The sequence below is a fragment of the Petaurus breviceps genome, unplaced genomic scaffold (assembly GCF_028583685.1).
Source record: "Petaurus breviceps papuanus isolate PSGF00001 unplaced genomic scaffold, PetGlider_PUasm1.0 126, whole genome shotgun sequence".
Taxonomy (NCBI): Eukaryota; Metazoa; Chordata; class Mammalia; order Diprotodontia; family Petauridae; genus Petaurus; species Petaurus breviceps.
This window is the reverse complement of record NW_027185655.1, coordinates 24087950-24114352: the sequence shown is the minus strand read 5'-3', so window position 1 is coordinate 24114352 and position 26403 is coordinate 24087950. Positions and strand designations below refer to the sequence as shown.

Sequence of the window (26403 nt, the reverse complement as noted above, 5' to 3'; positions counted from 1 at the left end):
GAGAAAGATATTGGCATATTTGGTGAACTGTAAGCTCAAAATGAATCAACAGCAGAACCTTTCTGCAAAGACATGATGCTGAGCCGGTATGAGATGCAAAAATCAAAATATACAATTTGTCAAGTGTTTGAAATAAGCACAATGTGAAATAAAAATAAAGGGTGAAATTACATTATGCTTAAAGTCCCCGGAGACAATAAAACACTGTTATTACTAAATATATGTGCAGCAAATGACTTAGCATCTAAATTCATAAAGGAAAAACTAATTGAATTGCAAAAAAAAAATCACAAAATTATTGTAGGAGGTTTGTGATTCATCTTTCAGAGCTGAAAAATTCTAGTAGAAAGTAAGTTAAAGGAAAACATGGAACTAAACAGACTGAAAATAAAACAATCATAAGATGATAACATAGGAATAACATGTTAGTCCTAAATATTTTTTTAAAAGCCATTTTATAAGACTTTAGAAAATAATATAAAAAAATTACTCAGATGTACTGAAAACAAAACCACTTGGAGAGCAATACAATCCAGAGGTTACTATCAGAAAGATAAAAGCTACTAATAAAACCAAAATAAAATAATAATAGAATAAATTTCATTCAAAATAACTATAAAATGTATAAATATACCAGAGAACTAGCTTCCCAGGACTTATAGCAATCTATCCACAAAAATAAGACAATAATTGGAGAGAGATGGCTTTGCCAATGTATTAAATATAAAATACACTGTAATTTAATCTGTAGATTTAAAACTATATCAATCATAGTGTAAAAGGTGATAATTAAGCTTAACAGAATAACAAAAATATTTGCAGTACAAAGTCATAACCTCTAGAATAATTAGACTTTGCATTACCGAGTCTCAAACTATTATAAAATGGGAATTGTCAAAATTATTTGGTATTAGTTAAAACATCGAAAGGTAAGTGAGTGAAACATACTAGATAAGAAAGATACAGAACCAACCAAATGTAGTAGCTCAATATTTCATAATCTTTGAAACACAAATTACGGATTAAAATCCACTTGAATGCATTTTAATTAAGATGAGGTACAGTGAATAAGGAGCTGACCTTGGAACAAGGAAGACCAGGTTCTGAAACATACTGTGTGATTGGGAAAATCACTTAAAGTCTCTGTGCTCCCTAGGTACTGATAGGAGAGAGTTTTCTCACCTGGTAGTTCCCTATGCCAAAGAAATCACAGGTCTAGTTTCTGTCCCTAGGGGGAGGGGAGAGGTAGAGGGAGATAAACACACATATCCACATACGTGCATATATACACACATATTGTATATATATGTAAACACATATATACCTATGTGTTATACACACATACACACACATACACACACACACACACATATATATATATATATGACAAATACATGAGAATATGAGTCATTCACTAGTGGATAAATGTTCAAATGAAAGGAATAAGCTATTTTCAAAGAAAGAAATGAGATAATCAAATCTATATATAAATAATCAAAATCACTAATAATAAGAGAAATCCAGCAAGATAGCAAGAGACTGTAGGATTGCAGCAGATGGAGTTAGGAAGACATGTGTTCCTGTGTAACATCTGACTTGTTACTGGCTTTGTAGTCCCCTTGTGGACAAATCATTTAACCTCTTAGACCTCACTTCCACCCCCCTCCTCCCAACACATAGCCTCCAAGACTGTAGATTTAAAAAGTAGACTGTGATCTACACTGGGAACTCTTTTTAGCAGTGAAAATGATAAGATCACAGGTCTACTCTGAAAAAGGATGATTACAAAAAAAAAAAGAGAGAAAGCAAGGTTAAAACAACCTTAAGGTTTGACATAGAACCATAAAATTTATAAATATAGTAAATGATGAAATAATACTAAAGGTCATTTGTGAAGAGAGACAGACTAATATGCCATTGTTGGAGCTGGAAATTGGTTCAGTCAGAAAAAATTTAGAATATTCCAAGAAAAGCTACTAAATGCTCATGACCTTTAATCCAGCATGACCAATGATTGAGACCTAAAGAGGTCAGAAAGAGAAAAGTGCTTCATTGACCAAATACTACTAGAATTCTCTGTGGTGGATAATGCTGGGTGTGTGGTAGGTGTACATTGATTCAAAATTAGTAAAACTCATCATGTTAGCTAAAGATAAGGGCATATTGTTAAATTATATAAAGCACCAAACATGGGAAGATTCATGTGAAATGTTGTATAGCAAAGAAAGTAGAACCAGGAGACAATGATTACATAGCTATACAGGAGACAAAGATATACAATGATTTCACTATTTGAATTAAAAGAGCTCTAAGACACAGCCATGTCAATGAACAATCTTGATCCCAAAGAATAGAAAATAAAACGTACTTTCTTCGTCTTGGGAAAATGGTGAGAGACAGTACGTTGCACAGGTTGTCAATCATATTGTCACTTTGTCAATCAGCTTTACTGTATTTTTGTTCTTTATTTTTAATATTTTTATTTTATACACTTAATATTTTGTTATTACTTTTGATTTAATTTGTTTTATGATGTTTATTTGTGACAAATTCTTTGATATACTGTGTTATTATTTGTGACAAAATCTATGGGTCTGGCAGTAGGAAAGCAGAGATCAGGAAATTACTGATGTATTAAAAAAAAGTCTCAATAAAACTTTTAAAGAGTAAAAATAAAATGAAGCTATATTTATAAAGAGCTTGTGTGACTTCATCAAGAATAGGAAATTTTCTTTTTTGACAGGATTATTAGACTCATAAATCATGAGGGTGATAGATATAGGTAGTTATATTTCTAATATCTAAATGTGAGATAAATCTTTTCACATGCTGTTCTTATGAGGGAAATGGGGAGATATGGGTTAAATGATAGCACAATTAGTGAATTTAGAAATGACTGTATGACTGGTCCGAAAGAATTGTCATTAATGAACTGGTGTGAGATTGGAAGTATATCTCAGGTGTAGCATTCTGACTTGTACTGTTTAAATTTTTTTTAATAAAACGGGTAAAGCTAGAGATAGCATGCACATTAAATTTTCAGATGACAGAAAATTAGAAGGGATAGCTAACATACTGAATAGCAGAATCAGAATCCTGACAGGCTAAAATATTGGGCCCAATCAAATAAGATAAAATTTAATAGGGGCAGCTAGGTGGCGCAGTAAATAGAGCACCAGCCTTGGATTCAGGAGGACCAGAGTTCAAATACTTACTAGCCATGTGATCTTGGGTAAGTCACTTAACCCCAATTGCCCTGCCCTCCCCCCTTCCAAAAAGCAAAATTAAATAAATAAAATTGAATAGATGTAAAAATAAAATCTTATACTTAGGCATTTAAAAATCAATTTTACAAGTGCATATTTTGGAGGCATTTTTGGATACTAATTCCTTGGAATAGTAGATTAACTGCAAACTCTATAGGCATTATGCCAATTAAAAAAGGAAATTCATTCTTAGGTTGTATTAAAAGAGTCCTGGTGTCTAGGACTAGAGAGGTGACGGTCTCATTCTATACTTCCTTGTCCAGATCACATCGGTAGTATTGGGTTCAATTTGTGGCATCACATTTTAGGGAAGATACCATCTAGTATCTATAGAGAGAAGGGGAATCAATTCTCTTAATTAAGATAAAAGGCCTTGAACCCATTCCATAGGTAAAGAGATCAGAGATGTAGAAGAAACAACTTGGGGATGGTGGGCAGACGGCAGGATATTATTATTCATGCAGCATTCTTGTATTTGAAGAAGTGTCCTGTGGAAGATCAATTAGACTGATTTTTCTTGGTCTGGAGATATAAAATTTGGAACAAGGTATAGAAGGTTCAAATAAGTTTGAAGTAAAGAAAATTGTCGATACCATTAGAGCTATTTAAAGGTAGAGTAAACTGCCTTGAGGCATATAGTCTATTCCATCTCATGGTGCCAGGTGACAATGTCTAGGACGGGGGGAGGGGGGAGGGGCGGACAATACAAGCTGACTTGCTCAACTGGAACTGGCCAACTGGGTTTCATGGGGCAGCTTGAACTACTCACAGGTTGTGGTTTGTCTTTCATTCCTTTTTTTTCTTTTTGGAGGACAATTGCGGTTAAGTGACTTGCCCAAGGTCACACACCTAGTTTCTGTGTTAAGTGTCTGAGACTGGATTTGAACTTAGGTCTTCCTGACTCCAGGGCTCATTCACTGCATTGTCCTTCATTCTTGAAGATGACCATGGCATCAGTAATATGATGACATAGATTGCAATTGAATTGGATTTAACTGAGGGTTTACATCTTGGTAGAGACAGGATAACATAGCAGAAGCAGGGCCAGTCTTGGAATGCAGAAAACTTTGATATAAGTCTGCTTCTGCCACATCTTAATTTCATGTTCATCAGCCAGTCACTTAAACTCTCAGTACCTCAGGCAACTCTCTAAAAGAAACCATCATCATCATCATCATCATGGTATTTACATAACACTTTGAGGGTTGAAAAGAACTCTGCAGATATTGTCTCATTTTATCCTACCTTTGGAAGGTAGGTGTTATTATTATACCCATTTTACAGAAGAGGAAACTGAGGCACAGCAAGGTTTAAGGGACTAGTCCAACATCACACAACTAATATGTATCTGAAGCTGGACCCAGGCATTCCGGAATCCAAGGCCACTTTATTCACCTGACTGCTGAAGCATTGCACAGTTTATGAAGTGATTATTCCTGCCCACCCACCCCTTTTCCCTATAGGGAGCTCACCATACCAATAAAACCACAGTTCCTGACCGAAGAACAAAAATAAAACATTTTGGAGTTTCTCCTATTGTCTCTTTCAGGTTCTAAATCATACCTTTTGATACCTCCTCTCCCATGACAGTTTTTTTTCCAGCATTCTTCCTACTTCTGGAATATCAGTCAATAGGAAATAGATGCCTTTAAGAGATCTAACTGTGAAGCATGTATTTATGTTGTTATGTTGTCTGTTATCCTTGAACTCCCTGAGTAGGATAGTTTGACTGCACCACACTGTGCTAATCCTATCTTTGTTAAGAATGTGTTGCTGCCAGAAAGGTTGGCTTCAGGGTGAGCAGGACTTGTATTCCTTGGCTCTAGGAGAATTATAGTTTTCTGAGTTCTTTGTTCCAAAGTATAAATTTTTCTCTAATTATATTATCAGTCATTCACTTATGGGTTTAATCAAGGAATCATGGGTATCTGAGTGAGCTAGGCAATCAGGGGGAATAAGTTCCAAGTTACTATAGGGGAAAATAGGCAGTGAAATGAAATACTGGACCTGGGAGAGGAGACTGGATTTAAAATTCAACCTTGTGTACTTACTGGGTAACAAGTGAGCCAGGACAAATCTCTTAACCTCTCTCTGCCTCAGTGTCTTCATATGTAAAAATGGGATTATTCATGGCAAATACCTTAGATGTTGTTGCGTGTATAAAAAGAGATAATATATGGAAAACATTTATATAAGTGTTAGATATTATTTTAACTGGTTCCACAATTTGTCACTTGTGACTCCTATGTATCAAGAATGATTCCTTCAGAATATAGACCTAGTATGCAAGAGAATTCATGATGCGATCACTCTTGTCACTACCTTTACTATTAAAGCATGTTAAAAATGCCAGGCACAGCTTTTAGCCTAATTTAAACTTCAAAATTACAAGCTCTACTGACAGCAAAGTCGTGAACCATTTCTTGTCAAAGGAAAGAAGAAAGCAAGAAATGTGATTGTTTTATCGTGGAGAATGTTCTGTCTAAGACTCGAATACACAGTATGTATTTCACTCTACTCTTCTGCAAAATCACCAAACATGCCACCTGTTTCCAACACCTACCTTGATATTCTCATTTATTACACCTATTTTTCTTTTTTTGGTTTCTTTGTTTGGGGGCATCTGTTTTCTACAAACCGGGGAAGTCTAATCTTCCTGACTTTCTGCCACAGGCATCCCAACTTGGAAATGTCAGGGACGATGAAAAAGTGGATCTGCTCATCGCCTCTCAGTCCAGTCCTGAGGAGGTTATTTTCTTCCTTCCCATTCAAGTGAGTTCCACACCATAAAATGATATCAATATTAATTTTTTAAATTAAAACTCTGATTTCATTGGTTCTCTCTCTGTGTCTCTCTCTCTGTGTCTTTCTGTGTCTGTCTCTCTCTCTGTCTCTGTCTCTCTTTGTCTGTCTGTCTTTCTCTCTCTCACATACACTCAGGGTTAAGTGATTTGTCTAGGGTCATAAAGCTAGTAAGTGTCTGAGGCTGGATTTGAACTCAGGTCCTCGAGACTTCAGGGCCAGTATTCTATCCACTAGGTGACTTAGCTGTCAGTTACTTATTTTCTTTTGGGGGGAGAGGATGGCACTTTCTCAAATGAGATCATATTTGTAAATCTTTTAGCATAGTTCCTGGAACATATTAGATGCTTAATAAATATTTTCCTTCTTCATCTTCCTTATTGAGAACTCTCAAGACAAACACAAATCATCATCTATTCTGTCATTTCTAGAATCACACAAAAGTGAAGTGACTCTCCCAAGGTCACACAGTATATATTATTTCACTTGATCCCCATCACAATTGTGTTTGATAGGCAAGTCAGGTAAAATAAAGGCACAGAAGGTCTAACCTGAGGATAGACATTTAGTTAGTAACAAAGGAGGGTTACACAACTCTCTTGACTGCTAGTATTCTTGGTCCCTTTCTATCTCAAAAGGCGGCACATTGGGAAGTATGGAGGATTTAGCCTCTAGGACTTCAAATTCCAGCTATGTAGGGTCACTTGCATGATCTTAGTCAAGTCAATTCACCCTCTCTTGGTCTAATTTACTCATCAATCAAATAGAGGTTCTGTACTAGGTGGCCACTAAGAGCATTTTTAGCTCTGGGTCCAAGAGCACAAAGGTGGCATCAGAGATTAAGAGTGAGATTTGGAGTCAGGAACACCTGAGTTCAAGCACTACTTCAGATACTTACTAACTGGGTGACCCAGGCCAAGTCACTTAAACATCTCTGTGCTTCAGTTTCCTTATCTATAAAAGGGAGATAAGAATAACATGTGCCTCAAAAGACTGTTGTGATAATAAAAATGAGAACATAGGTTATGTGTTTTGCAAACCTTAAAGTAAAGCTAGCTATTATAATCATTATTGCTAAACTACTAACAATACCATAACAGAACATACACATGCAGACATACATACCACCAGTGCCTGTAGTAGGTCATTAGTATCAGAATTCACATTAGAATTCTTTTTACTTTCATTTATGCTTTTTTATTTTTTAACATTATAGTAATTCCCTAGTAACCCACCCTCTGCCATATACAATTCTCTCTCATAATAGAAAAAAATGTTAATAAAATACCATTAAAAATCAACTGAACATAATGGCATATTGTAGTTTTTTTTGTCCTGCACCTTCATACTATAATCTCTATTCATACAAAGGACATATTTGTTTTCACTGGTCTTTTGGAGTCAATCATGGCCACTGCATTTAATCGAAATACAGCAAGAGCCTTTTTAACTTGGAATCACTTAAGTTTTGATAGCAATGTCTGAAAAGGAAAAAAAAAAAACAGGAATCCTGAAAACTTCCAGATACCTTTAACAAGCAGAGTTTAAATTCATCCTATCAATTTTCTTTCCAAAACAGTGGAAGTTAAGTAATACTTGTCTCATTTGCTCTGTGTGTTTAACATTTTTAATGTAAATATTTCTTTTCTGATCTGATATTCATGTTAGTTAATTGGATTATGTATATTCAAATTAGTGCCTTCTATGTCTTGTGGTTTGGGCCCTGATTGTATTATTGGCCTATTTTTCTCACTAGTCCCAGCATTCCTGGTTTCTTGATTCTATTTTTTTTTTTTATCATTTAGCAAATACCTCGACCCTTCAAGACAGCACAAAGTGCTACAACTTTAAGAGTGGGGTGGAAGGAATCCTTCCGGGCTTAGAATCTTTTTTTTTTTTTGTGTGTGTGTGTATCCTTTCCTTGCAATTATTTCTGGAAATCTGTGGGAGTCATTTCATCCATCTAAACATCATTTTCCTATAAAATTAAAAGTTGTACTGGGCGATCTGCATGGTCTCCTTTAGCACTAAAGGCTATACATTCCATCCTTAATTAGTTTTTCCAAGTCATAATAGATGATAACTAGGTAAGTCATTGTGCATAAAGCAAGGAAGCTGCTCTCCAATATTGACTAATTCATACCTAGGCATGTAGCAGGTCAAATGAAAATTAGAAAATATTTGAAATAGCTAATAGAGAAAATCAGGTTGCCTGCCCTCAAGTCATGCAGAAATAAAGAATTGAAAACATTTTTCTTTCTTCCTCCTTTCTTTCCTTCCCTTCCTCCTTTCTTCCTACCTTCCTCCCTCCCTCCCTCTTTCATTCCTTCCCTCCTTTCTTCCTTCCTTCCCTCCCTTCTTTTCTCTTTCCCTCTTTTCTTCCTTCCTTCCTTCCTCCCTTCTTCCTTCCTTCCCTCATTCCTCCTTCCTTTCTTCCTTTTCATTTATGCTTTTAGCTTCTTCTCCACCTCCATTATCCTATCCATTTCCTTTTAGTTTGCCTCTGATTTAAAATTGACCAAAAAAAAATAAGCAAATTAATGAGACAGTTAATTTTACCAGTAATATTTTGGTACATGGATCATTCTATAAGCTGTGGGTTTAATTTTTATTATTTTTAACTCCACATCTTGATCCAGGGCAGGGATGACTCTAGCTATTCAGCTTGGGAGCAAGTCCCTTAGTGTCCATGAAATGCAGTTTCCACATATGTAAAATGAATGGTTCAAACTAGATAACCTTGAACTCTCTCTAGATCTAGGCTTCTCTGATCATATGATCCAGAATGAACTATGTAAACAGAAAGGAACTTTGGAGAATTAGGCAGGCGAAGCTGTCAATCATCTCTTAAGAGAGAAGATACTTGAATAATTCTCTCCCTCCCTTTATTTGAGCAGAGATTCCCCAGCTGTTTCCTTCCATGCAGCTCAGCCCCCTGAACTTTCAGGATGGAGTGTCTTTCTAGAACCTATCCATCTATCATCTTGCTCAAGCTGCCCCCAGTAAAAAGGGAAAGTAAAAGGGAACTGACTGCCCTTCTTTTCCTCACAGGCTTTTTTTCAGGATCCTAATTTTAAACTAGGCTATGCTAACCTCTGATTCTTACTAGGCATGCAATCCATAACATCTATTTTTCCTACTTTGACCAATGACTCTAGATTAGCTCCAAGCCCCCAAAGCATTTTCCACTGAAAAGATGGTCTGTTGTCTCCCAACAGGAAATGTTCTTTTTCTCTCTTTTTTCTTTGAACACATGAAAAAGGGAACAAAGCAAGATGCTTCACACATGCTTCTGGCTTTTTTTTTCCATGAGTGGAGGGAAGTGAGATCAGAAAGCAAAATGTGTTTTTTACAATAAAGTCTCAGCCTTCCCTAGCCCAGAGGGAAGCAAAAATAGTGAAATGAGCATGTGGCCCTTTGAGACTTTTGGCTTCTCTGGAGAGAAGAGAAAGTGAATGTCTCACCTGTCTCTTGTCACTGTTCAAGGTTCATTGCACATACTGGCATTGCTATTAGACAGGCTTCAGCATCTGCTTCCCCCATGGCTCCATGCTCTCTCTCTGTCTTGGAATCATGTCTGTTTCCTCTGTTTGCCTCCCACTTTTAACTTATCATGCCTTCTTCCTCTTCTTCCTGATTGCTTGGTATTTCCTTGCCTAGGCTTCTCCCCCTTCCATATTCTTCTACTTTACCAAAGGTGGGAATATGATGAACTTCAGAGTTTAGGTTACTGTCAAACCCCTCTTGCCAAATCTCTCTGGCTCAATGATAGATTGTGGCTGGTAGTACCTTGTTCTTGAACCTCTAGAAAAAAAATATATCAGAATGAACCAGATCATAGGCAAATGATTTCAAGATCTTGGATTAGATTTGAAACCTCCCCAAAGATAATAATTCTGGTCATGTTCCTTGAACATTACAATGTATCTGTGATGTTATCAAAGGGGATTCTTCTTTCAAAAAGGCAGATTGAAATATATCCCTATGTTCTTAATATAAATGACTCCTATCTATGTCTCCTCTGAATTTCCTCTTCTCCTGTCCTCTCCTCTTCTTTTCTCTCCTCTCCTTCACTCCTTTCCTCCCTCTTGTCTTCCCCTCTCACCCTATGTCTCCTCTCTCTTTCTTCTCCTCTACACTATTATTGTCCCCTCTTGTCTTCTGTTACTTCTTTGATTTTTTCATTATCTCTCCTTTTTTCCCCCCTTATTCATTCCCTTAGCTTTAAATTTTAGCGTAGTTTTTTTTTAATTAAAAATTATGATTGCACTAGAACTCAACAGCTACTATTTAGGGTTATTTATTTTAAAGAGACATGCCCCTGATGTTTTATTAAAGAGTTTGGTCAGCATTAAAAATGGGGGTGCTACAAAATAGCTTAATTTGTAGAAAATTCTCTCTGAAAACCTGGTTGCTGAAACGCTGTTTACGGAACAGACATTTAGAACTTATTAAATGGCTGTTGCACACATGCACTTAAGCCAAAATAAATTTCACCAGTCTCTAGAGCCTGCAGCACAATAGGTTTACTGTTTTTATCTCTAGTCTATTTGGAGTCAGAATTATTTTTGCTTACATCCTGTCCTCTTTGGATGGACCGTATGAAACTCTAGTTAATTCTACAATATTAAAGAGTTTTATTATCTATGAATTCATATCCTCTTACTATGTACACTACAATCATTTTACCACTCATTTGTACTTTTCCCTTGAGATGTGAATTCATGCATTCATTCAAGAAGCACTTTTTAAACACCTAATAATCCCCAGACTTTTTTTTTAAACCTAGTGAATACAAAGGCAAAAACAGAAATACTCTTTAATCTTAAGAAGCTTATACTTTATTGGATGGAGCATACATCTATAGAGTATATCTACAAATAAAATATAAAGTAATTCTGAGGGAGGTACTAACACTTGGAGTGATCAGTGGCAAAATTCGATTGCCAAGAGAAATTCATCAATCTTTTTTTTAATTAATTCTTTAATTTATTAATTTGTTTGTTTTCTTTTAATTTACAGGATTCAATTCCACAATTCCTTGAATTTCACAATTTGTCCCCCTCCCTCCCCTCCCCCCCATGGCATCTTATAATCAAGTATAGGATCTGTAGATACTTTCACATTATACAATGGTCAGTTTATAAGGATGGATTGTACCAGCTGGGATGAAAAATGGTATAGAGGACATAAAATCAAATAAGAGGACAAAAAAGATCAGGTATTTTGCTTCCACCTGGATATAAATTTAGTTCTTTCTAGTTCTTTCTCTGGATGCACATTTTTCTCTCCATCATGCATCTTTTGGGATTGACTTATATCCCTGCATGGTTGAGAAGAGTCCAGTCTATCAAAGTTGGTCATCACACATATGTTGTGTCCGTAATTGTGTACAAATTCCTCCTGGTTCTACTCTTCTCACTCAGCATCAGTTCTTTTAAGCCTCTCCAGGTAAATATGAAGACCGCCTGCTCCCCGTTTCTTATAGCGCAATAATATTCCATAACATGCATATACCACAACTTGTTCAGCCATTCCCCAATTGATGGACACTCCCTTAATTTCCAATTCTTTGCCACAACAAAAAGAGCTGCTATAAACATTTTTGTACATATGGGTCTTTCTCCCATTTCTATGATCTCTTTGGGATATAACCCTAGGAGTGGTATTGCTGGATCAAAGGGTATGAGAGTATTTATAGCACTTTGGGCATAGTTCCAGATTGCTCTCCAGAAAGGCTGGATCAGTTCACAGCTCCACCAACAATGCATTAGTGTTCCAGTTTGCCCACATCCTCTCCAGCATTTGTCATTTTCCTGTTTTGTCATCTTAGCCAATCTGACTGGTGAGATGTGGTACCTCAGAGTTGTTTTGATTTGCATTTCTCTAATCAATAGTGAATTAGAGCATTTCTTCATGTGCTTATAGATAGCTTTAATTTCTTTCTCTGAAAACTGCCTGTTCATATCCTTTGACCATTTATCAATTGGGGAATGACTTGTATTCTTATAAATTTGACTCAGTTCTCTGTATATTTTAGAGATGAGTCCTTTGTCAGAGACATAGGTTGTAAAGATTCTTTCCCAATTTCCCACCTCCCTCTTAATCTTGGTTACATTGACTTTATTTGTACAGAAACTTTTCAATTTCATGTAGTCAAAATTAACCATTTTACATTTTATAATGTTCTCTAGTTCCTGTTTCGTCATAAAGTCATTCCCTCTCCACAAGTCTGATAGGTAAACTATTCCTTGTTTTAGCAGACTGCTTACAGTATCAACCTTTATACCTAGATCATGAACCCATTTAGACTTGATTTTGGTATATGGTGTTAGATAATGGTCTATGTCCAGTTTCTGCCATACTATATTCCAGTTTTCCCAGCAGTTTTTGTCAAATAGTGAGTTCTTATCCCAAAAACCAGGGTCTGGGGGTTTATCAAACAATACATTACTGTAGTCGTTGACTTCTGAATCTCGTGTGCCTAATCTATTCCATTGATCCACTCCTCTATTCCTAAGCCAGTACCAAGTAGTTTTGATGACTGCTGCTTTATAGTACAGATTGAAATCTGGTAAAGCTAGTCCACCATCCCTAGCATTTTTTTTCATTAATCCCCTTGATATTCTGGACCGTTTATTCTTCCAGATGAATTTTGTTACTATTTTTTCTAACTCTATAAAGTAGTTTTTTGGTAAATTAATTGGTATGGCACTAAATATATAATTTAATCTAGGTAAAATTGTCATTTTTATTATATTAGCTCGACCCAGCCATGAGCAATTGATATTTTTCCAATTAGTTAGATCTGACTTTATTTGTGTGAAAAGTGTTTTGTAGTTATGATCATACAGGTCCTGGGTTTGTTTTGGCAGGTAGATTCCCAAATATTTTATAATGTCTACAGTAACTTTAAATGGGATTTCTCTTTCTACTTCTTGCTGTTGAATTTCATTGGAAATATATAGGAATGCCGAGGATTTATGTGGGTTTATTTTATATCCTGCAACTTTGCCAAATTTATTTATTGTCTCAAGCAGTTTTTTACTTGATTCTCTAGGATTCTCTAAGTATATCATCATATCATCTGCAAAGAGTGATAGCTTGGTCTCTTCTTTGCCTAACTTGATTCCTTTGATTTCTTTTTCTTCTCTAACTGCTACTGCTAACATTTCTAGTACCAGATTGAATAAGAGGGGTGATAGTGGACACCCTTGTTTCACCCCTGATCTTATGGGAAATGCTTCCAGTTTCTCCTCATTACATATAATACTTGCTGATGGCTTTAAATAGATGCTACCTATTATTTTAAGGAAGGCTCCATTTATTCTTATACTTTCTAATGTTTTTAATAGGAATGGATGTTGTATTTTGTCAAAAGCCTTTTCTGCATCTATTGAGATGATCATGTGGTTTCTCCTAGTTTTATTGTTGATATGATCAATTATACTGATGATTTTCCTAATATTAAACCATCCTTGCATTCCTGGAATAAATCCTACCTGATCAAAGTATATTATTCTTGAGATAAGTTGCTGTAGTCTTTTGGCTAGTATTTTATTTAGAATTTTTGCATCTATATTCATGAGGGAGATTGGTCTATAATTTTCTTCCTCTGTTTTATCTCTTCCTGATTTAGGTATCAGTACCATATTTGTGTCATAAAAAGAATTTGGTAGGACTCCTTCTTCACTAATTTTCCCAAATAATTTGTAGAGTATTGGAATCAATTTTTCTTTAAATGTTTGATAGAATTCACTAGTGAATCCATCTGGCCCTGGAGATTTTTTCCTAGGGAGCTGACTGATGGCTTGTTCAATTTTTTTTTCTGAGATGGGATTATTTAAGTAATTTACTTCCTCTTCAGTTAATCTGGGCAACTTGTATGTTTCTAAATATTCATCCATTTCCCTAAGATTGTCAAATTTACATGCATACAATTGGGAAAAATAATTCCTAATTATTGTTTTGTTTTCCTCTTCATTGGAGGTAGATTCACCCTTTTCATTTTTGATACTCATAATTTGGTTTTCTTCTTTCTTTTTTTTATCATATTGACTAAGGGTCTATCAATTTTGTTGGTTTTTTCATAAAACCAGCTCTTGGTTTTATTTATTAGTTCAATAGTTTTCTTGATTTCGATTTTATTAATCTCTCCTTTAGTCTTCAATATTTCTAGTTTAGTATTTAATTGGGGATTTTGAATTTGTTCTTTTTCTAGGTTTTTTAATTGCATGCCCAATTCGTTGAGCTCCCTTTTCTCTAATTTAATCACGTATGCACTCAGGGATATAAAACTTCCCCTAAGAACTGCCTTTAATGTATCCCACAGATTTTGGTATGTTATCTCATTATTATCATTCTCTTGAATGAAATTACTGATTGTTTCTATAATTTCTTGTTTGACCCACTCATTCTTTAGGATCAAATTGTTGAATTTCCAGTTAGTTTTCAGTCTGTCTTTCCCTGGCCCTTTATTGCATATAATTTTTATTGCATCATGATCTGAGAACGATGCGTTTAATATTTCTGCCTTACTGCATAGAATTGTGAGGTTTTTATGCCCTAGAACATGGTCAATTTTTGAATATGTGCCATGAACCGCTGAGAAGAAAGTATATTCCTTTTTATCCCCATTCAGTTTTCTCCAGAGATCTATCATACCTATCCTCTCTAAAATCCTGTTCACCTCCTTAACTTCTTTCTTGTTTATTTTGAGGTTGGATTTATCAAGTTCAGATAGGGGGAGATTAAGGTCTCCCACTAGTATAGTTTTGCTATCTATTTCTTCCTCTAATTCCTTTACCTTCACCTCTAGGAATTTGGATGCTACACCACTTGGTGCATATATGTTAAGTAGTGATATTGCTTCATTCTCGATGGTGCCTTTTAACAGGATATAGTTTCCTTCCTTATCTCTTTTAATTAGGTCAATTTTTGCATTTGCTTTATCTGAGATAAGGATTGCTACCCCTGCTTTTTTTACTTTACTGAGGCATGATATATTTTACTCTAACCTTTTACCTTTACCTTGTGTGTATCCCTCTGTTTCAAATGTGTTTCTTGTAAACAGCATATTGTAGGATTATGATTTCTAATCCATTCTGCTATCCATCTCCGTTTTATAGGAGAGTTCATTCTATTCACATTTACAGTTATGATTGTTATCTGTTTCTTTCCCCTCATCCTATTCCTGCCCCTGTTAATGTTCGTATTTTCCCTCCCTTCTCCCTTCCCCCCCTTAATAGTTTTCCTTTTGACCACCACCTCCCTCAGTGTTCCCTTTTTGGCCCCCCTCCCTTTTCCTCCCCTTTTCCCCTTACTACTTCCCTCCCTACAAATCATTCTCACCCCCTTTTGTAACCCTTTCCCCCTCCTACTGCCTGTAGGATATTGTTATACTTAATGAGGTATGCTATTTTTTCTTCGCATCAAGAATGACAGGAATAGATCTCATGCGAAGCTCCTCTCCCTCCCCTCTTTCCCTCTAAAATGATGTGTGTTCTCCTTGTTTACCTTTCTAAGTCACTGTTGCTTCTCGTAATTGGAGGTTGAATTTTCCATTGAGTTCTGGCTTTTTTATTAAGAAGGTCTGGAACTCTGTTATATCATTGAATGACCATCTCTTTGCCTGGAAGAATATGCTCAGTCTCGCTGGGTATGTGATCCTTGGTTGTAATCCGAGCTGTTTTGCCTTCCTGAAAATTGTATTCCACTGCCTCCGATCTTTCAGTGTGGAGGCTGACAAATCCTGTGCAATTCTCACTGTGGACCCTCGATATTTGAATTGTTTCTTTCTGGCCGCTTGAAGTATTTTCTCTTTTATCTGGTAGTTCTGGAGTTTGGCCACAACATTTCGAGGATTTTTCAGTTTGGGATCTCTTACAGCAGGTGTCCGGTGGATTCTGTCGATTTCTATTTTCCCCTTAGGTTCTAGTATCTCAGGGCAGTTTTCCTTAATGAGCTCTTGGAGAATGTTGTCCAGGCTCATTTTTTCATCATAATTTTCTGGTAGGCCTATGATTCTCAGATTATCTCTCCTGGATCTGTTTTCCAGGTCAGTTGTTTTTTCTTTGAGATATTTTACCTCTTTTTCTAATTTTTCATTTTTGTTGTTTTGCTTGGCTAATTCTTGGTTCCTCGTAGAGTTATTTGTTTCCATTTGTTTAATTCTGGTTTTTAGCAAATCATTTTCCTTGGTTAATTTTTGAAGCTCCTTTTCCATATCATACACTTTTCTTTTTAGAGAGATGTTTTCCTCATTATAATGTTTTTCGAATTCTGCTATTTTCGTTTTGAGAGAATGATTCATTTTGTCTTCTATCTCTCTCATTTTGCTTTCAAAGTTCCTTTTGATCTCATCTAGGAGAGCCTTCTGTGCTTGGGATCCATTCCCTGTTGAAGTCTCAGCTATGGGTGTGGAGTCCACATTGTCTCCCTCTGAGGTTGGTTCCTCCCTCTGAGGATAGTAGGACTCCAGAGTCTTTGTCTTTGTAGTCTGCTTTCTACCCATTTTGAGGCAGTGAACTAGCCACGCCCTTCCTCTAGGATCCCAAGCCTTTACTGTAGAGGGTTTTGCCCTGGGGCAAGAGTTACTATATTTTCAGGGTTAGAGGGGGGGTTTGGAGCAAGTGGGGTTCACTCTGTCATCCTTGTCTTTGGAGGTCCTGAAAGGGGCTTTTTTTTTTTTTTTAAAGATTTCTGGGCTATGAAGTGGTAGCCCCAGGAGTGTTTGCTGTCCAGTATAGGGGCCCCTGTATTTGCTTCTTACCTTGCTATTTCCAGTCCCAGCCCTTTGATGATAGGCCTGGTAGTGGACCTTGTGGTTGGTGGGAAGACTTGCCCTCCGAGTTGATTAGGCCCCTTCCAGGCCTGCATCCGCCAGCCGCACCACGCCTTCCTGCACAGGCCACTGCGCCTTCTTGGCCTGTGTCTGCTGCCGCCACCGCCGCACCGGGCCTTCCCAGGCTGCGCCTGCTGCGCTGCAGCCGCCGGGCCTTATGGCTTGCATCCCCTGCGTCGCCGCCGCGCGCCTTCCCAGCCTCGAAACTCTCACTTTGTCCTTTGTGTCTATGTGTTGATAAATCTGGAAACGGCCCCAGCTGCTGCTGATCTGGAGTCCCTCTGGCCAGTGGCTGGTCAGGCCCACCCTGGGGCTAAAGCCTCGTTGTGGGGCTGGACTCGGCTCCCAGAGCACTGAGCTGGCTGATTCCTGCTGGCCTGCCGGGCTGTCCTCGGTGGGAGGTTAGCTCCTCTGTGTCATTATGTGGGTTCTGCAGTTCCAAGGTGTATTTAGAGTCCCCTTTTTACATGGATTGGGGAGGGTGGAATCTGGAGCCGCGGGAAGGTCTTGCTTCTACTCCGCCATCTTGGCTCCGCCCGAAATTCATCAATCTTACACAAATTGCCAGACAACTCCAGGAGAAATGCCAGGATTAGAACAGAGGTCTACACACAACACTCAGTGATCTGGCCAAGGCCTTTTGATGCTGTCAGTCATGAGGGCTTGTGGAATAGCATGGCAAAATTTGGTTGCCTGGAGAAGTTCATCAGTATTGTATGTCTGTTCCATGAGACCATGTTTCATTAGGTTCTGGATAAAGGACCATGCTCTTGTGCTTTCCCAGTTACCGATGGAGTGAAGCAGGGGTGTGTGCTTGCTCTCCAGCTTTTAAGGATGATGTCTTCTGTGATATTGTCAGACTCCTTCAATGAGAACAAAAATGCCATCAGGTCAGCTAACATGCTAAGGGTAAATTATTTAACTTGAAGAGGGTTGAAGCTAAGACTGACATGGAAGGAAAGTTGGTGCACTAATTTTTGCTTGCAAATGATTTTGTATTCATTGCAGCCTCTGAGGCTGAGAACAAGTAGGGTATGGATCAATTCTCTGCTGCTTTTGGTAGGTTTGACCTGACAATTAACACCCACACTGGTTCTTCACCAGCCTTCATCCTACTATCTATATGTAGAACCATCAGTTAAAGCAAATGGATGAATGTTGCATGTTGTAGTTAAATTCACTTACCTAGACTGTATAATTTTCAGGGGTGTACACACAAGTGATAAGGATGGCACACACACTTCCAGAAATAGCTCAGTGTTGGGGAGGCTCTGAAGGAGAGAGTGGGAGAGAAGAGGTATTAGGCTACCTATGAAACTAAAGGCCTACAGAGCTGGTGTGTTGACCTCACTGTTGTATATATGAAACCTGGACAACCTACCAGTGGCATGCCTGGAAACTGAATCACTTCCATTTGAATTGTCTTAGGAAGTTTCTGAAGGTCACCTGGCATAATAAGGTACTGATCCTTTCTTGAGCTGAACTGCCAAGAATTCAAACACTACTGCAGAAAGGGCAACTCTTAGGGGCTGATCATCTTGTTCAAATGCAAAATGCATGCTATGCAAGGACACTCACAAAATCTCTCTGAAGAACTTAGGAATCAATTGTGAGACATGGGAGACATTGGCATAGGACCACCCAGCATGGCATGCCAACATCAAAGAACATGCTGTGCTCTCTGAGCAAGGCAGAATTTCAGTAGTTCAAAGGAATTGTGAGATGTGCTAATTTAGAGACTTCTCCATTCCAAATGATCATTTGGACTATTTGTGTCCAACCTGTGGTAGAGTCTTCTGAGCTCATATTGGTTTGATCAGCCACAGTCAAGGACACTGCATATCCACCCCACCATAATGACATTATTTTGGTCCTCTTCCTATTGCAAAGAACAATCCACTTGGGTAAATGAGTCTCCTGTCTCATGAAGTGGTAGTATATATTCAAATTCACACTATTTGAAGTTATGACTCTGTAAAATATATTTATTGGTTCTTACATCAATGGCAATATGCAGTGGAGATTTGAATAATGTGGATATTTCCTGTGATAATTTTTTTTTCCCACTAATCAGTACCTAGGCCTATACACATTTTTTTTTCCTTTTTGGAGAGGGGAAGGTAGGTAATTAGGGTTAAATATCTTGCCCAAGGTCACACGGCTAGTTTTGTGTTAAATGTCTGAGGCCGGATTTGAATTCAGGTCCTCCTGACTCCAGGGCTGGTGCTCTATTCACTGCACCACCTAGCCGTCCTGCTGTCTCAAGTTTTGCTTCACTATAGTACATTCATTCATGAATCAAGAAATAATTATTAATGTGTATATGCCTAATATACAAAAACTCTACCCATTGAAGCATGTACAAACATACACATACATATGTGAGAAGGGCACATTCTATATTGCTGAAAGGAGATCTCAGACCATGGGAGCCAGGTTTTTTTTTTTTAAAGTATTGAATAGTTTTGCTTATGCTGTTATTGACCTTCATTAAACAAAGATAAAATACCTTTCTGTATATAAATATAAACTTAATCTATTTTGAGTTGAGATTAGCATATGTACTTTTTCTAGGTGTGTGTTCAATTGAAAATGAGAGCAAAGGTGGTCACCACTCTTCCTACCCTACTCCTTTATCCCAACCTGTTTACCAAAATAAATACCCACAGATAAATTCTACTAGCATCGAGATTGAGGGTTTAACTTAAACTTGTATCAGAGATGCACAAAACAAAGTTTTCATTAGAACATTAACTCTCTGAAATTGTATTTAAGTAGTATTTTGGTTTCTGGCTCACCATTTTAACAGTGTGCTGCCTAGGAGAACATTTGCAATAAGAGGAAAATTAACATAACAAGAGCCTTTACTTGGGAAATTCTTGGCTCTGAGGTTAAATCATCAGTTTAATAAATGGGTTACTAGTGTAAGTGTAAAGATTTATTACATAATAATATTCTGGCTACTGAATATTAACAGAAACAAGACCATTTCCTAAGGCAAAGAGGAGTGGTTATATATAACAATGAAACAATGAAGTTATAAATCTTTGATGTATTCAGCATGGGTACATTACCACAGTATTCATAGGTAAAGAGTATAAGAAAATGATATAAAATATTTCATAGAAATCAGATTGTTGATCAACTAAACACATCATTTACAAAGTGTCTCCCTAGTACTATGTGGTACCATGAGAAAGTAAGACTATGTGAGATTATAGGTTGCTTATACAATTTTACTCATTATCTACTAAAATCAGATGACTGTTAAATCTAAGAAGGAAAGGTAAATGGATACAATGAATCATTGTGCTTTATGTGAAGGAAAACAAAAGAGAGAAAAGGGATTGAAAATTTGCTTTAGAAAACACATAGCAAAGAGGAGAATTCTTCCTTAAAATTAATTACATCAAAAAAAAAACAAAGGATTTTTGAGTTTCATATGTTACTTTTGCCTCTGAGATCTCAAATTCCAATGGCACCAAAACAAATCCTTCAAAATCAACTTATCAATCAATACCCAATTATTAAACATCTCTTATGGATGAAACACTGTGCCAAGCACTGGGGATATAAAAAAAGGAAATATTCCTCGTCCTGTCTTTGTTGTTGTAAGTAAAAAAGAATTGACCCAGACTTTCTACATCCAGCCTTCCACATCTGAACCTAATTGTCCCTAGCTGAAGGGGTATACAAGAAGACAGTCAACATTAAGTCTCATGTAAGGCACCTGTGACTCCAAAAGGAAACTACACACACATTTACACACAATGTGGGGTGGGGGAAGAGGCATCAAAGCTATTTGGAATTTCTAAGGAACATCTTCATAGATTTTTTAAATATTGAGTTAGATATTGCACATGTACGTATAATACATAGTAACATAAGATAATTAGGTACTAATCACATAAATTTCTTACAGATCAATTTCTTATTGGATTCCAATAGGAAATCCAATTCCAGTAATTTATTTAGCAAACTTAAAAGTAATTTCTTCATTGCCTAAGTCATATTGTAGTAGGGAGTCAGAATCAAACATTCCTTCAGGAGGGTTATTACACCATTGTGTATAAAACACTATATGAAATAACTATCTTAAATAACACTAGACGTGTGCCAAAATGGGCTGTTTTGCAAAGAAAATCCAATTAATGATCCAATATGAGAGAAATATGAGTGACTCTAAATTTTTTTTGGGGGGGTATTTTATGTTTCTCAAATTATGGAGACCTAATTTTTACTCTTTCACAAGTGCATGGTATCTGTAATCTACACCGTCCCTATTTTACTATTATTTAACTTTTTTATTAATTTAAAAAGTGGCTGATATGTGACACGAGCAGCACAAAGTTACAATAATTGTTTTCCTCATTACTTTTCCAACTAATAACTTCAAATGAAGAAAGCACGTGCCAAATCTATAGCCATTAAAGTTGAATCTACAATATAAGAAGGTAGAAAAGGCAGACAAGATAAAAACCTCTGAAACTGTATAATAGAAATTAAAACTTAAAGCTTTTAATTTACCTTTTCCATGCTCAGCTCATCCAACATCCCAAGGCAAGGAGGTCAGCAACACAACACGTGTGTTTGAGGATTCCCATTGCCCCTGAAATTAGCTTATGAGTTTTAAAACTCAGTGTAATGGACATACTAAGTGAAACAATTTCCATTAAAAACACTTCATAAACCATAGATGTCATAGCATATATCAACCATCCATCAACATCTTGAAGTCAAAGATTAGATGATATTAGCTCACTCTTTTAAGCCAACTTCCTCTTTGCAGTCATTATAAGTAAATATTCATAAAATCAATGACTTAGAGCTGAGTGATAATTTAAAGACTCTCGAGCCTCTTCCTTCCTTCCTTCCTTCCTTCCTTTCTTTTTCTTTCTTTCTTTCTTTTCTTCATATGAGGAAAGTAAGGCACAGAATATTAAATGACTTTCCTGGGACACATAGCAGTTAGTAAATCTGGGGTGGTTTTTTTTTTAAGCAATAGGGGTTAAGTAACTTGCTCAAGGTTACACGGCCAGTTATTTCTGGGTGTGGTGCTGAGTATCTGAGCCTGGATTCGATCCAGGTCATCCCGACACTGGAGCCGGTGCTCTTACTCGCTGAGCCACCTGGCCGCCCCTAAGCAATTGGGGTTAAGTAACTTGCTCAAGGTTACACGGCCAGGTGTTTCTGGGTGGGTGGTGGGGTGGGTTTTGACTCCAAGTCCCTACCATTCACAAGACCCTATTCACAGTATGATCCATCTTCTTAAAGTGTGTGTGTGTGTGTGTGTATGTTAGATTTAAGAAGGTTGAATAAAGGTAGACTTCATGAGATTTATAGGCTTGTTCAAAGACTGAATGGATCTAAGATGTGAAGATGGTGTTTTTTTATTGGCAACAATTATGAGTTTAGCATGTTCAGAATCTTGGTTTTTCAAAGGCATTGCGTCTCTAACTCTACTTTTGAGCAGGACCATAATTAAATAATGCCAAATGGATGGAAACCTATTTAGAGAACTTCAGAGTAGGACTTGTACTAGATTCTCATGAACCTTGTCTAATAACAAACAATTCTCCTTTTTCAGGAAATCCCTCTTGCATAGATTTGACCCTATTTCTTCTTATCTGTCCTTAACAAAGATAAGGAGTGATTTGTTATATTTCTTAATTATATTATCAATTATTATGAATATATTTATACATTATATTTAATATATATGTTTGATGTAATATATAACTTTATTTTTATATAATAAATATTTTCTATAATATACTATAATAAATATTTGAATATATCATGTTTAACATAAATATATTATATTAGACACAATTATAATTATATAATTATTATTATTGATATATTACAAATACATTTATTGTATTTAAGGAAGAATCTCTATGTCTTCATATACTTGAAAATGTATTTACAATATAACCATTTATAGTATAGTCTTGAAAATTGTTTTATATGTTATAGTATAAGCAATATTCCCAGGCAATATACTAATTAATTAATGAAATAAGATTTGTTCCAATTTGACTACCCTTTTTTTTTTACATTTCTTCCATAACAGTTTTAGTTGACTCATTTTAATGGTAAAATAAAGTACAGTTCTAAGCTAGCATTTAAATTCATCTTAGGGTTGATATGTTGGTAAGTATATACCTGTGAAACAAGGTAGTGGTTAATGTCTTTCAAGTAAGTCTATCTTCTGTAAATAATGCTTTCCACTGAAATATGGTGCATGGATACAAGTCAGAGACAGAGATATGAAAACTTCAAGCGAATTCAGTTCACAAGCCTCTAGTGTATTTTAGTAGCAAAATTGATCATTTTGTTTCAGAATATATGACTGATTCATAGTGAGGATTTCTTTAACCAGGATATATTTATTCTCTCTCTCTCTCTCTCTCTCTCTCTCTCTCTCTCTCTCTCTCTCTCTCACACACACACACACACACACACACACACACACACACACACTCACTTCTGGAGGAAAAAAATGAATCCTTTTATATAATTTATGCACTGTTTTTTGGTTTTGCTATCATTTTTTTTTCCTTTCTCAGAAGGCATTCCATGCCTAATATTAGCTGTTGTGTTTTATGGGTTTGTGTATGTGTGTGTGTGTGTGTTTAACTAACCATATGGCTTCATTGGTATAGGAAATTCCTAGTGAGAAAACCTCCAAGACCAATGCAGGTTGGCATTTGCATTGCAATTTACAGTCTTAGAGTTGCCTGAGACTTTTTCTACATTTCCCAGGATCACACAGATAATATGCGTCAGACGTAGGTCTAGAAACTATAACTTCCTGACTCTGAGTCTAGTCTATCCACTGACACATTGCCTCAGTGCCATGTCCATGACCTTACAAAAATCAGTTAAATTCATTTATTTTCCCCACTTGCTGAGATGACTAAATTTTAATTCAAGGAAGCCTGATATAGTAGAGTAGTAGAAAGATTCAGACCTGCCTTTGAATACTATCTCAGACACTGACCAATTGTATTATCAATTAAACCTTTAGAGGCTCAGTTTACTCATTTGAAAAATGTAATGATATTTACATATTGCAACAGGGTGGTGAAGAAACACTTCACTAAGTGTTTCATAATTATATGTTGTGTTTTATGCTACCTTTTAATATGCTAGTCATATTCTCTCCATCTTTGAAGATTAATGTCATCTAGAATAATTGTGAATATTCCCTTAACCCACTCTCTTAGTGGTGATGTTAAGCATCACTATATTTACCATTGTATTTGGGCAGGTGAGTTGGTTAGAAAATTGTGTTTATGGGCGGCTAGGTGGCACAATGAATAGAGCACTGACCCTGGAGTCAGGAGGACCTGAGTTCAAATCAGGCCTCAGACACTTGACACACTTACTAGCTGTGTGACTTTGGGCAAGTCACTTAACCCCAATTGCCCCCCCAAAAAGCAAAAAAAAAGTGTGTTGATGAGGCCAAAGATATGTGTTTAATTTCCCCATAGGCTAGTTACTTTCATTGTGTTCCCCAACTTCAGATTGCTCTCTTACTTCCAGTCAACACAAAATGACCAAGTTGTTCATTGGTTCGTTATTGTCCTTTGTGGTCAAAGAGGACCAGAATGACATCACTATGGGGTCAAGGTACAGTGGGTCCAGCTGTGACCGATCCGATCGAGACAAGGTCAGAAGGCTTTACCCTGAGTCAGGTACAAATAGTCCAGATGAAGATTCGGAGTAGAGATGCCTCTAAATTTGCACCACTTGTGTTTCTTTTGAGCTATTGTCCTTTGTTCCAAGGAGAGCCCCTTAATGGAGTGTGAATGATGCGGCACAAATCCCCACTGCTTGGGGAGGGATGCTTGAGAAAAGAAAATCCTTGTTTAACATTATCTTTCAATGTAGAATTTCCTTTTTGGAGATTTTCAAGAGTTTGTCAGTTTTGTTTCTGTGCCTATTTATAATGTGCTCATCTCACCAATAAGTTTTCTTGGTTCTTCAATGCAATGGATCTAGAAGAAAATAAAATTACATTTCTACCATACAAACAAAAATATTAGCAGAGCTGGACCAGTAGCTGTCTGAATATGGCCATTAGTCAAAGATATAAGAATGATAAAATAAGGTACAAACTATGAGAAACATTTTCGTATTGAGGTACTTTGACTGTAGCTTACATTGACATTATGGAAGCAATCCTGGTGGGGGGGAGGGGAGGAAATACCACATACAATATGATTTGGATGACAAAATTGGAGAAATCACCAGAATTATAGTTAGAAATGGACTTTTTCTGAGGGAGCTCTTGAGATACATATCTGACAGTGAGATCCTTATGATAAAAAGGTCGTTTAATCAAAATGTTTGACTGTAATTTATTTCGTTTTCCTAAAGCATATACAATGTGGAAAAAAGACTATAGAGTATAAATTTCACTATATAAGACTATTTACCTGAAAAAAAAATAATAAAGGGTCATGAGCTTAGCTGGTGATTTTATCCACAGTGTCATAGATTAGACAGCTCATTTTAGAAGAATCTGTTGCTCTGCGAAGGTTTTTCCCTCAAATCTCTTGTGTGCACCTACCATCTGTTTTTAAAAGAGCAATATACCTGTCTAGCCTCCAGCTCTTTTGCCTGTAACTCCAGCAATCAGATGAAACATCCAATGGCTTGTCAGAAATAGCAGCTTTTTCTGATTTTTCCAGAAGAGCATTTTAGTTTCCCAGATCAGAAAAGAAAGCTTGACTTTTTTTTTTTTCCAGGAGAGTGGTATGGTAACACAATAGCAGTTCTCTGAAATTTCATTGAAGAATCAGGAAAGTGAGAACAATACATTTGGGGTTTCATTTCAATCAATAGGGAAAGAATCAGAAAACAAATTTGTGATTTTTTTTAATGAATTTTGATTATATAAATCCCTCTGATTGGTACTTTAAACACTTATCAATATGGTTACAAGCTACCTTGTTAGATTTATTGCATATTAATCTTTCCTCTTTATGCATTTGTATTTCACTCTAACTTAGTCTACTTGCTGTCCCTCACAAATGACATTTCACCCTGCTATCTCCAGGCAATGCTTTGGTCTATAAATTAAATCTCCCCTCACCTTACACTTTTTGAATCCCCAACTTCTGTGAAAGAACCACTTGAGCACCAATCCATAAATGAGGCTATTGGAATCTATATTATCTTCCCTGATTCTCTCTATTACCTCCCCCAACAATAAATTCTTTGTACTTATTTTGTGTTGGTATATATACAGGGTATCCCCCAAACCTTAACATAGTTTCAAGCTTTAATAGCATATATGTGTAATATGTGTGTAGATAGATATACATACATACAAACATGTATGTGAATTGATACATGCATACACCTGTATATTAATATTAAATATATTTCCACATCAGTCAGGTTGCAAAGAAAAATTAGAAGCAATAGGAGAAACCATGAGGAAAACAAGGGGGGGAGACAGAGAGGGAGAGAGAGAGA

The 26403-nt window shown here is 36.5% G+C and overlaps 1 long non-coding RNA gene across 1 annotated transcript in view; it reads left to right on the top strand.

The window, feature by feature from the left end:
• Positions 1-26403, top strand: part of LOC138169645 (uncharacterized) — a 198861-nt gene that overhangs the window by 117966 nt on the left and 54492 nt on the right. Inside the window, exon 5 of the long non-coding RNA XR_011170409.1 lies at positions 5940-6038. This is a non-coding gene — a long non-coding RNA (uncharacterized lncRNA). The remainder of the gene's footprint in view (positions 1-5939; positions 6039-26403) is intronic.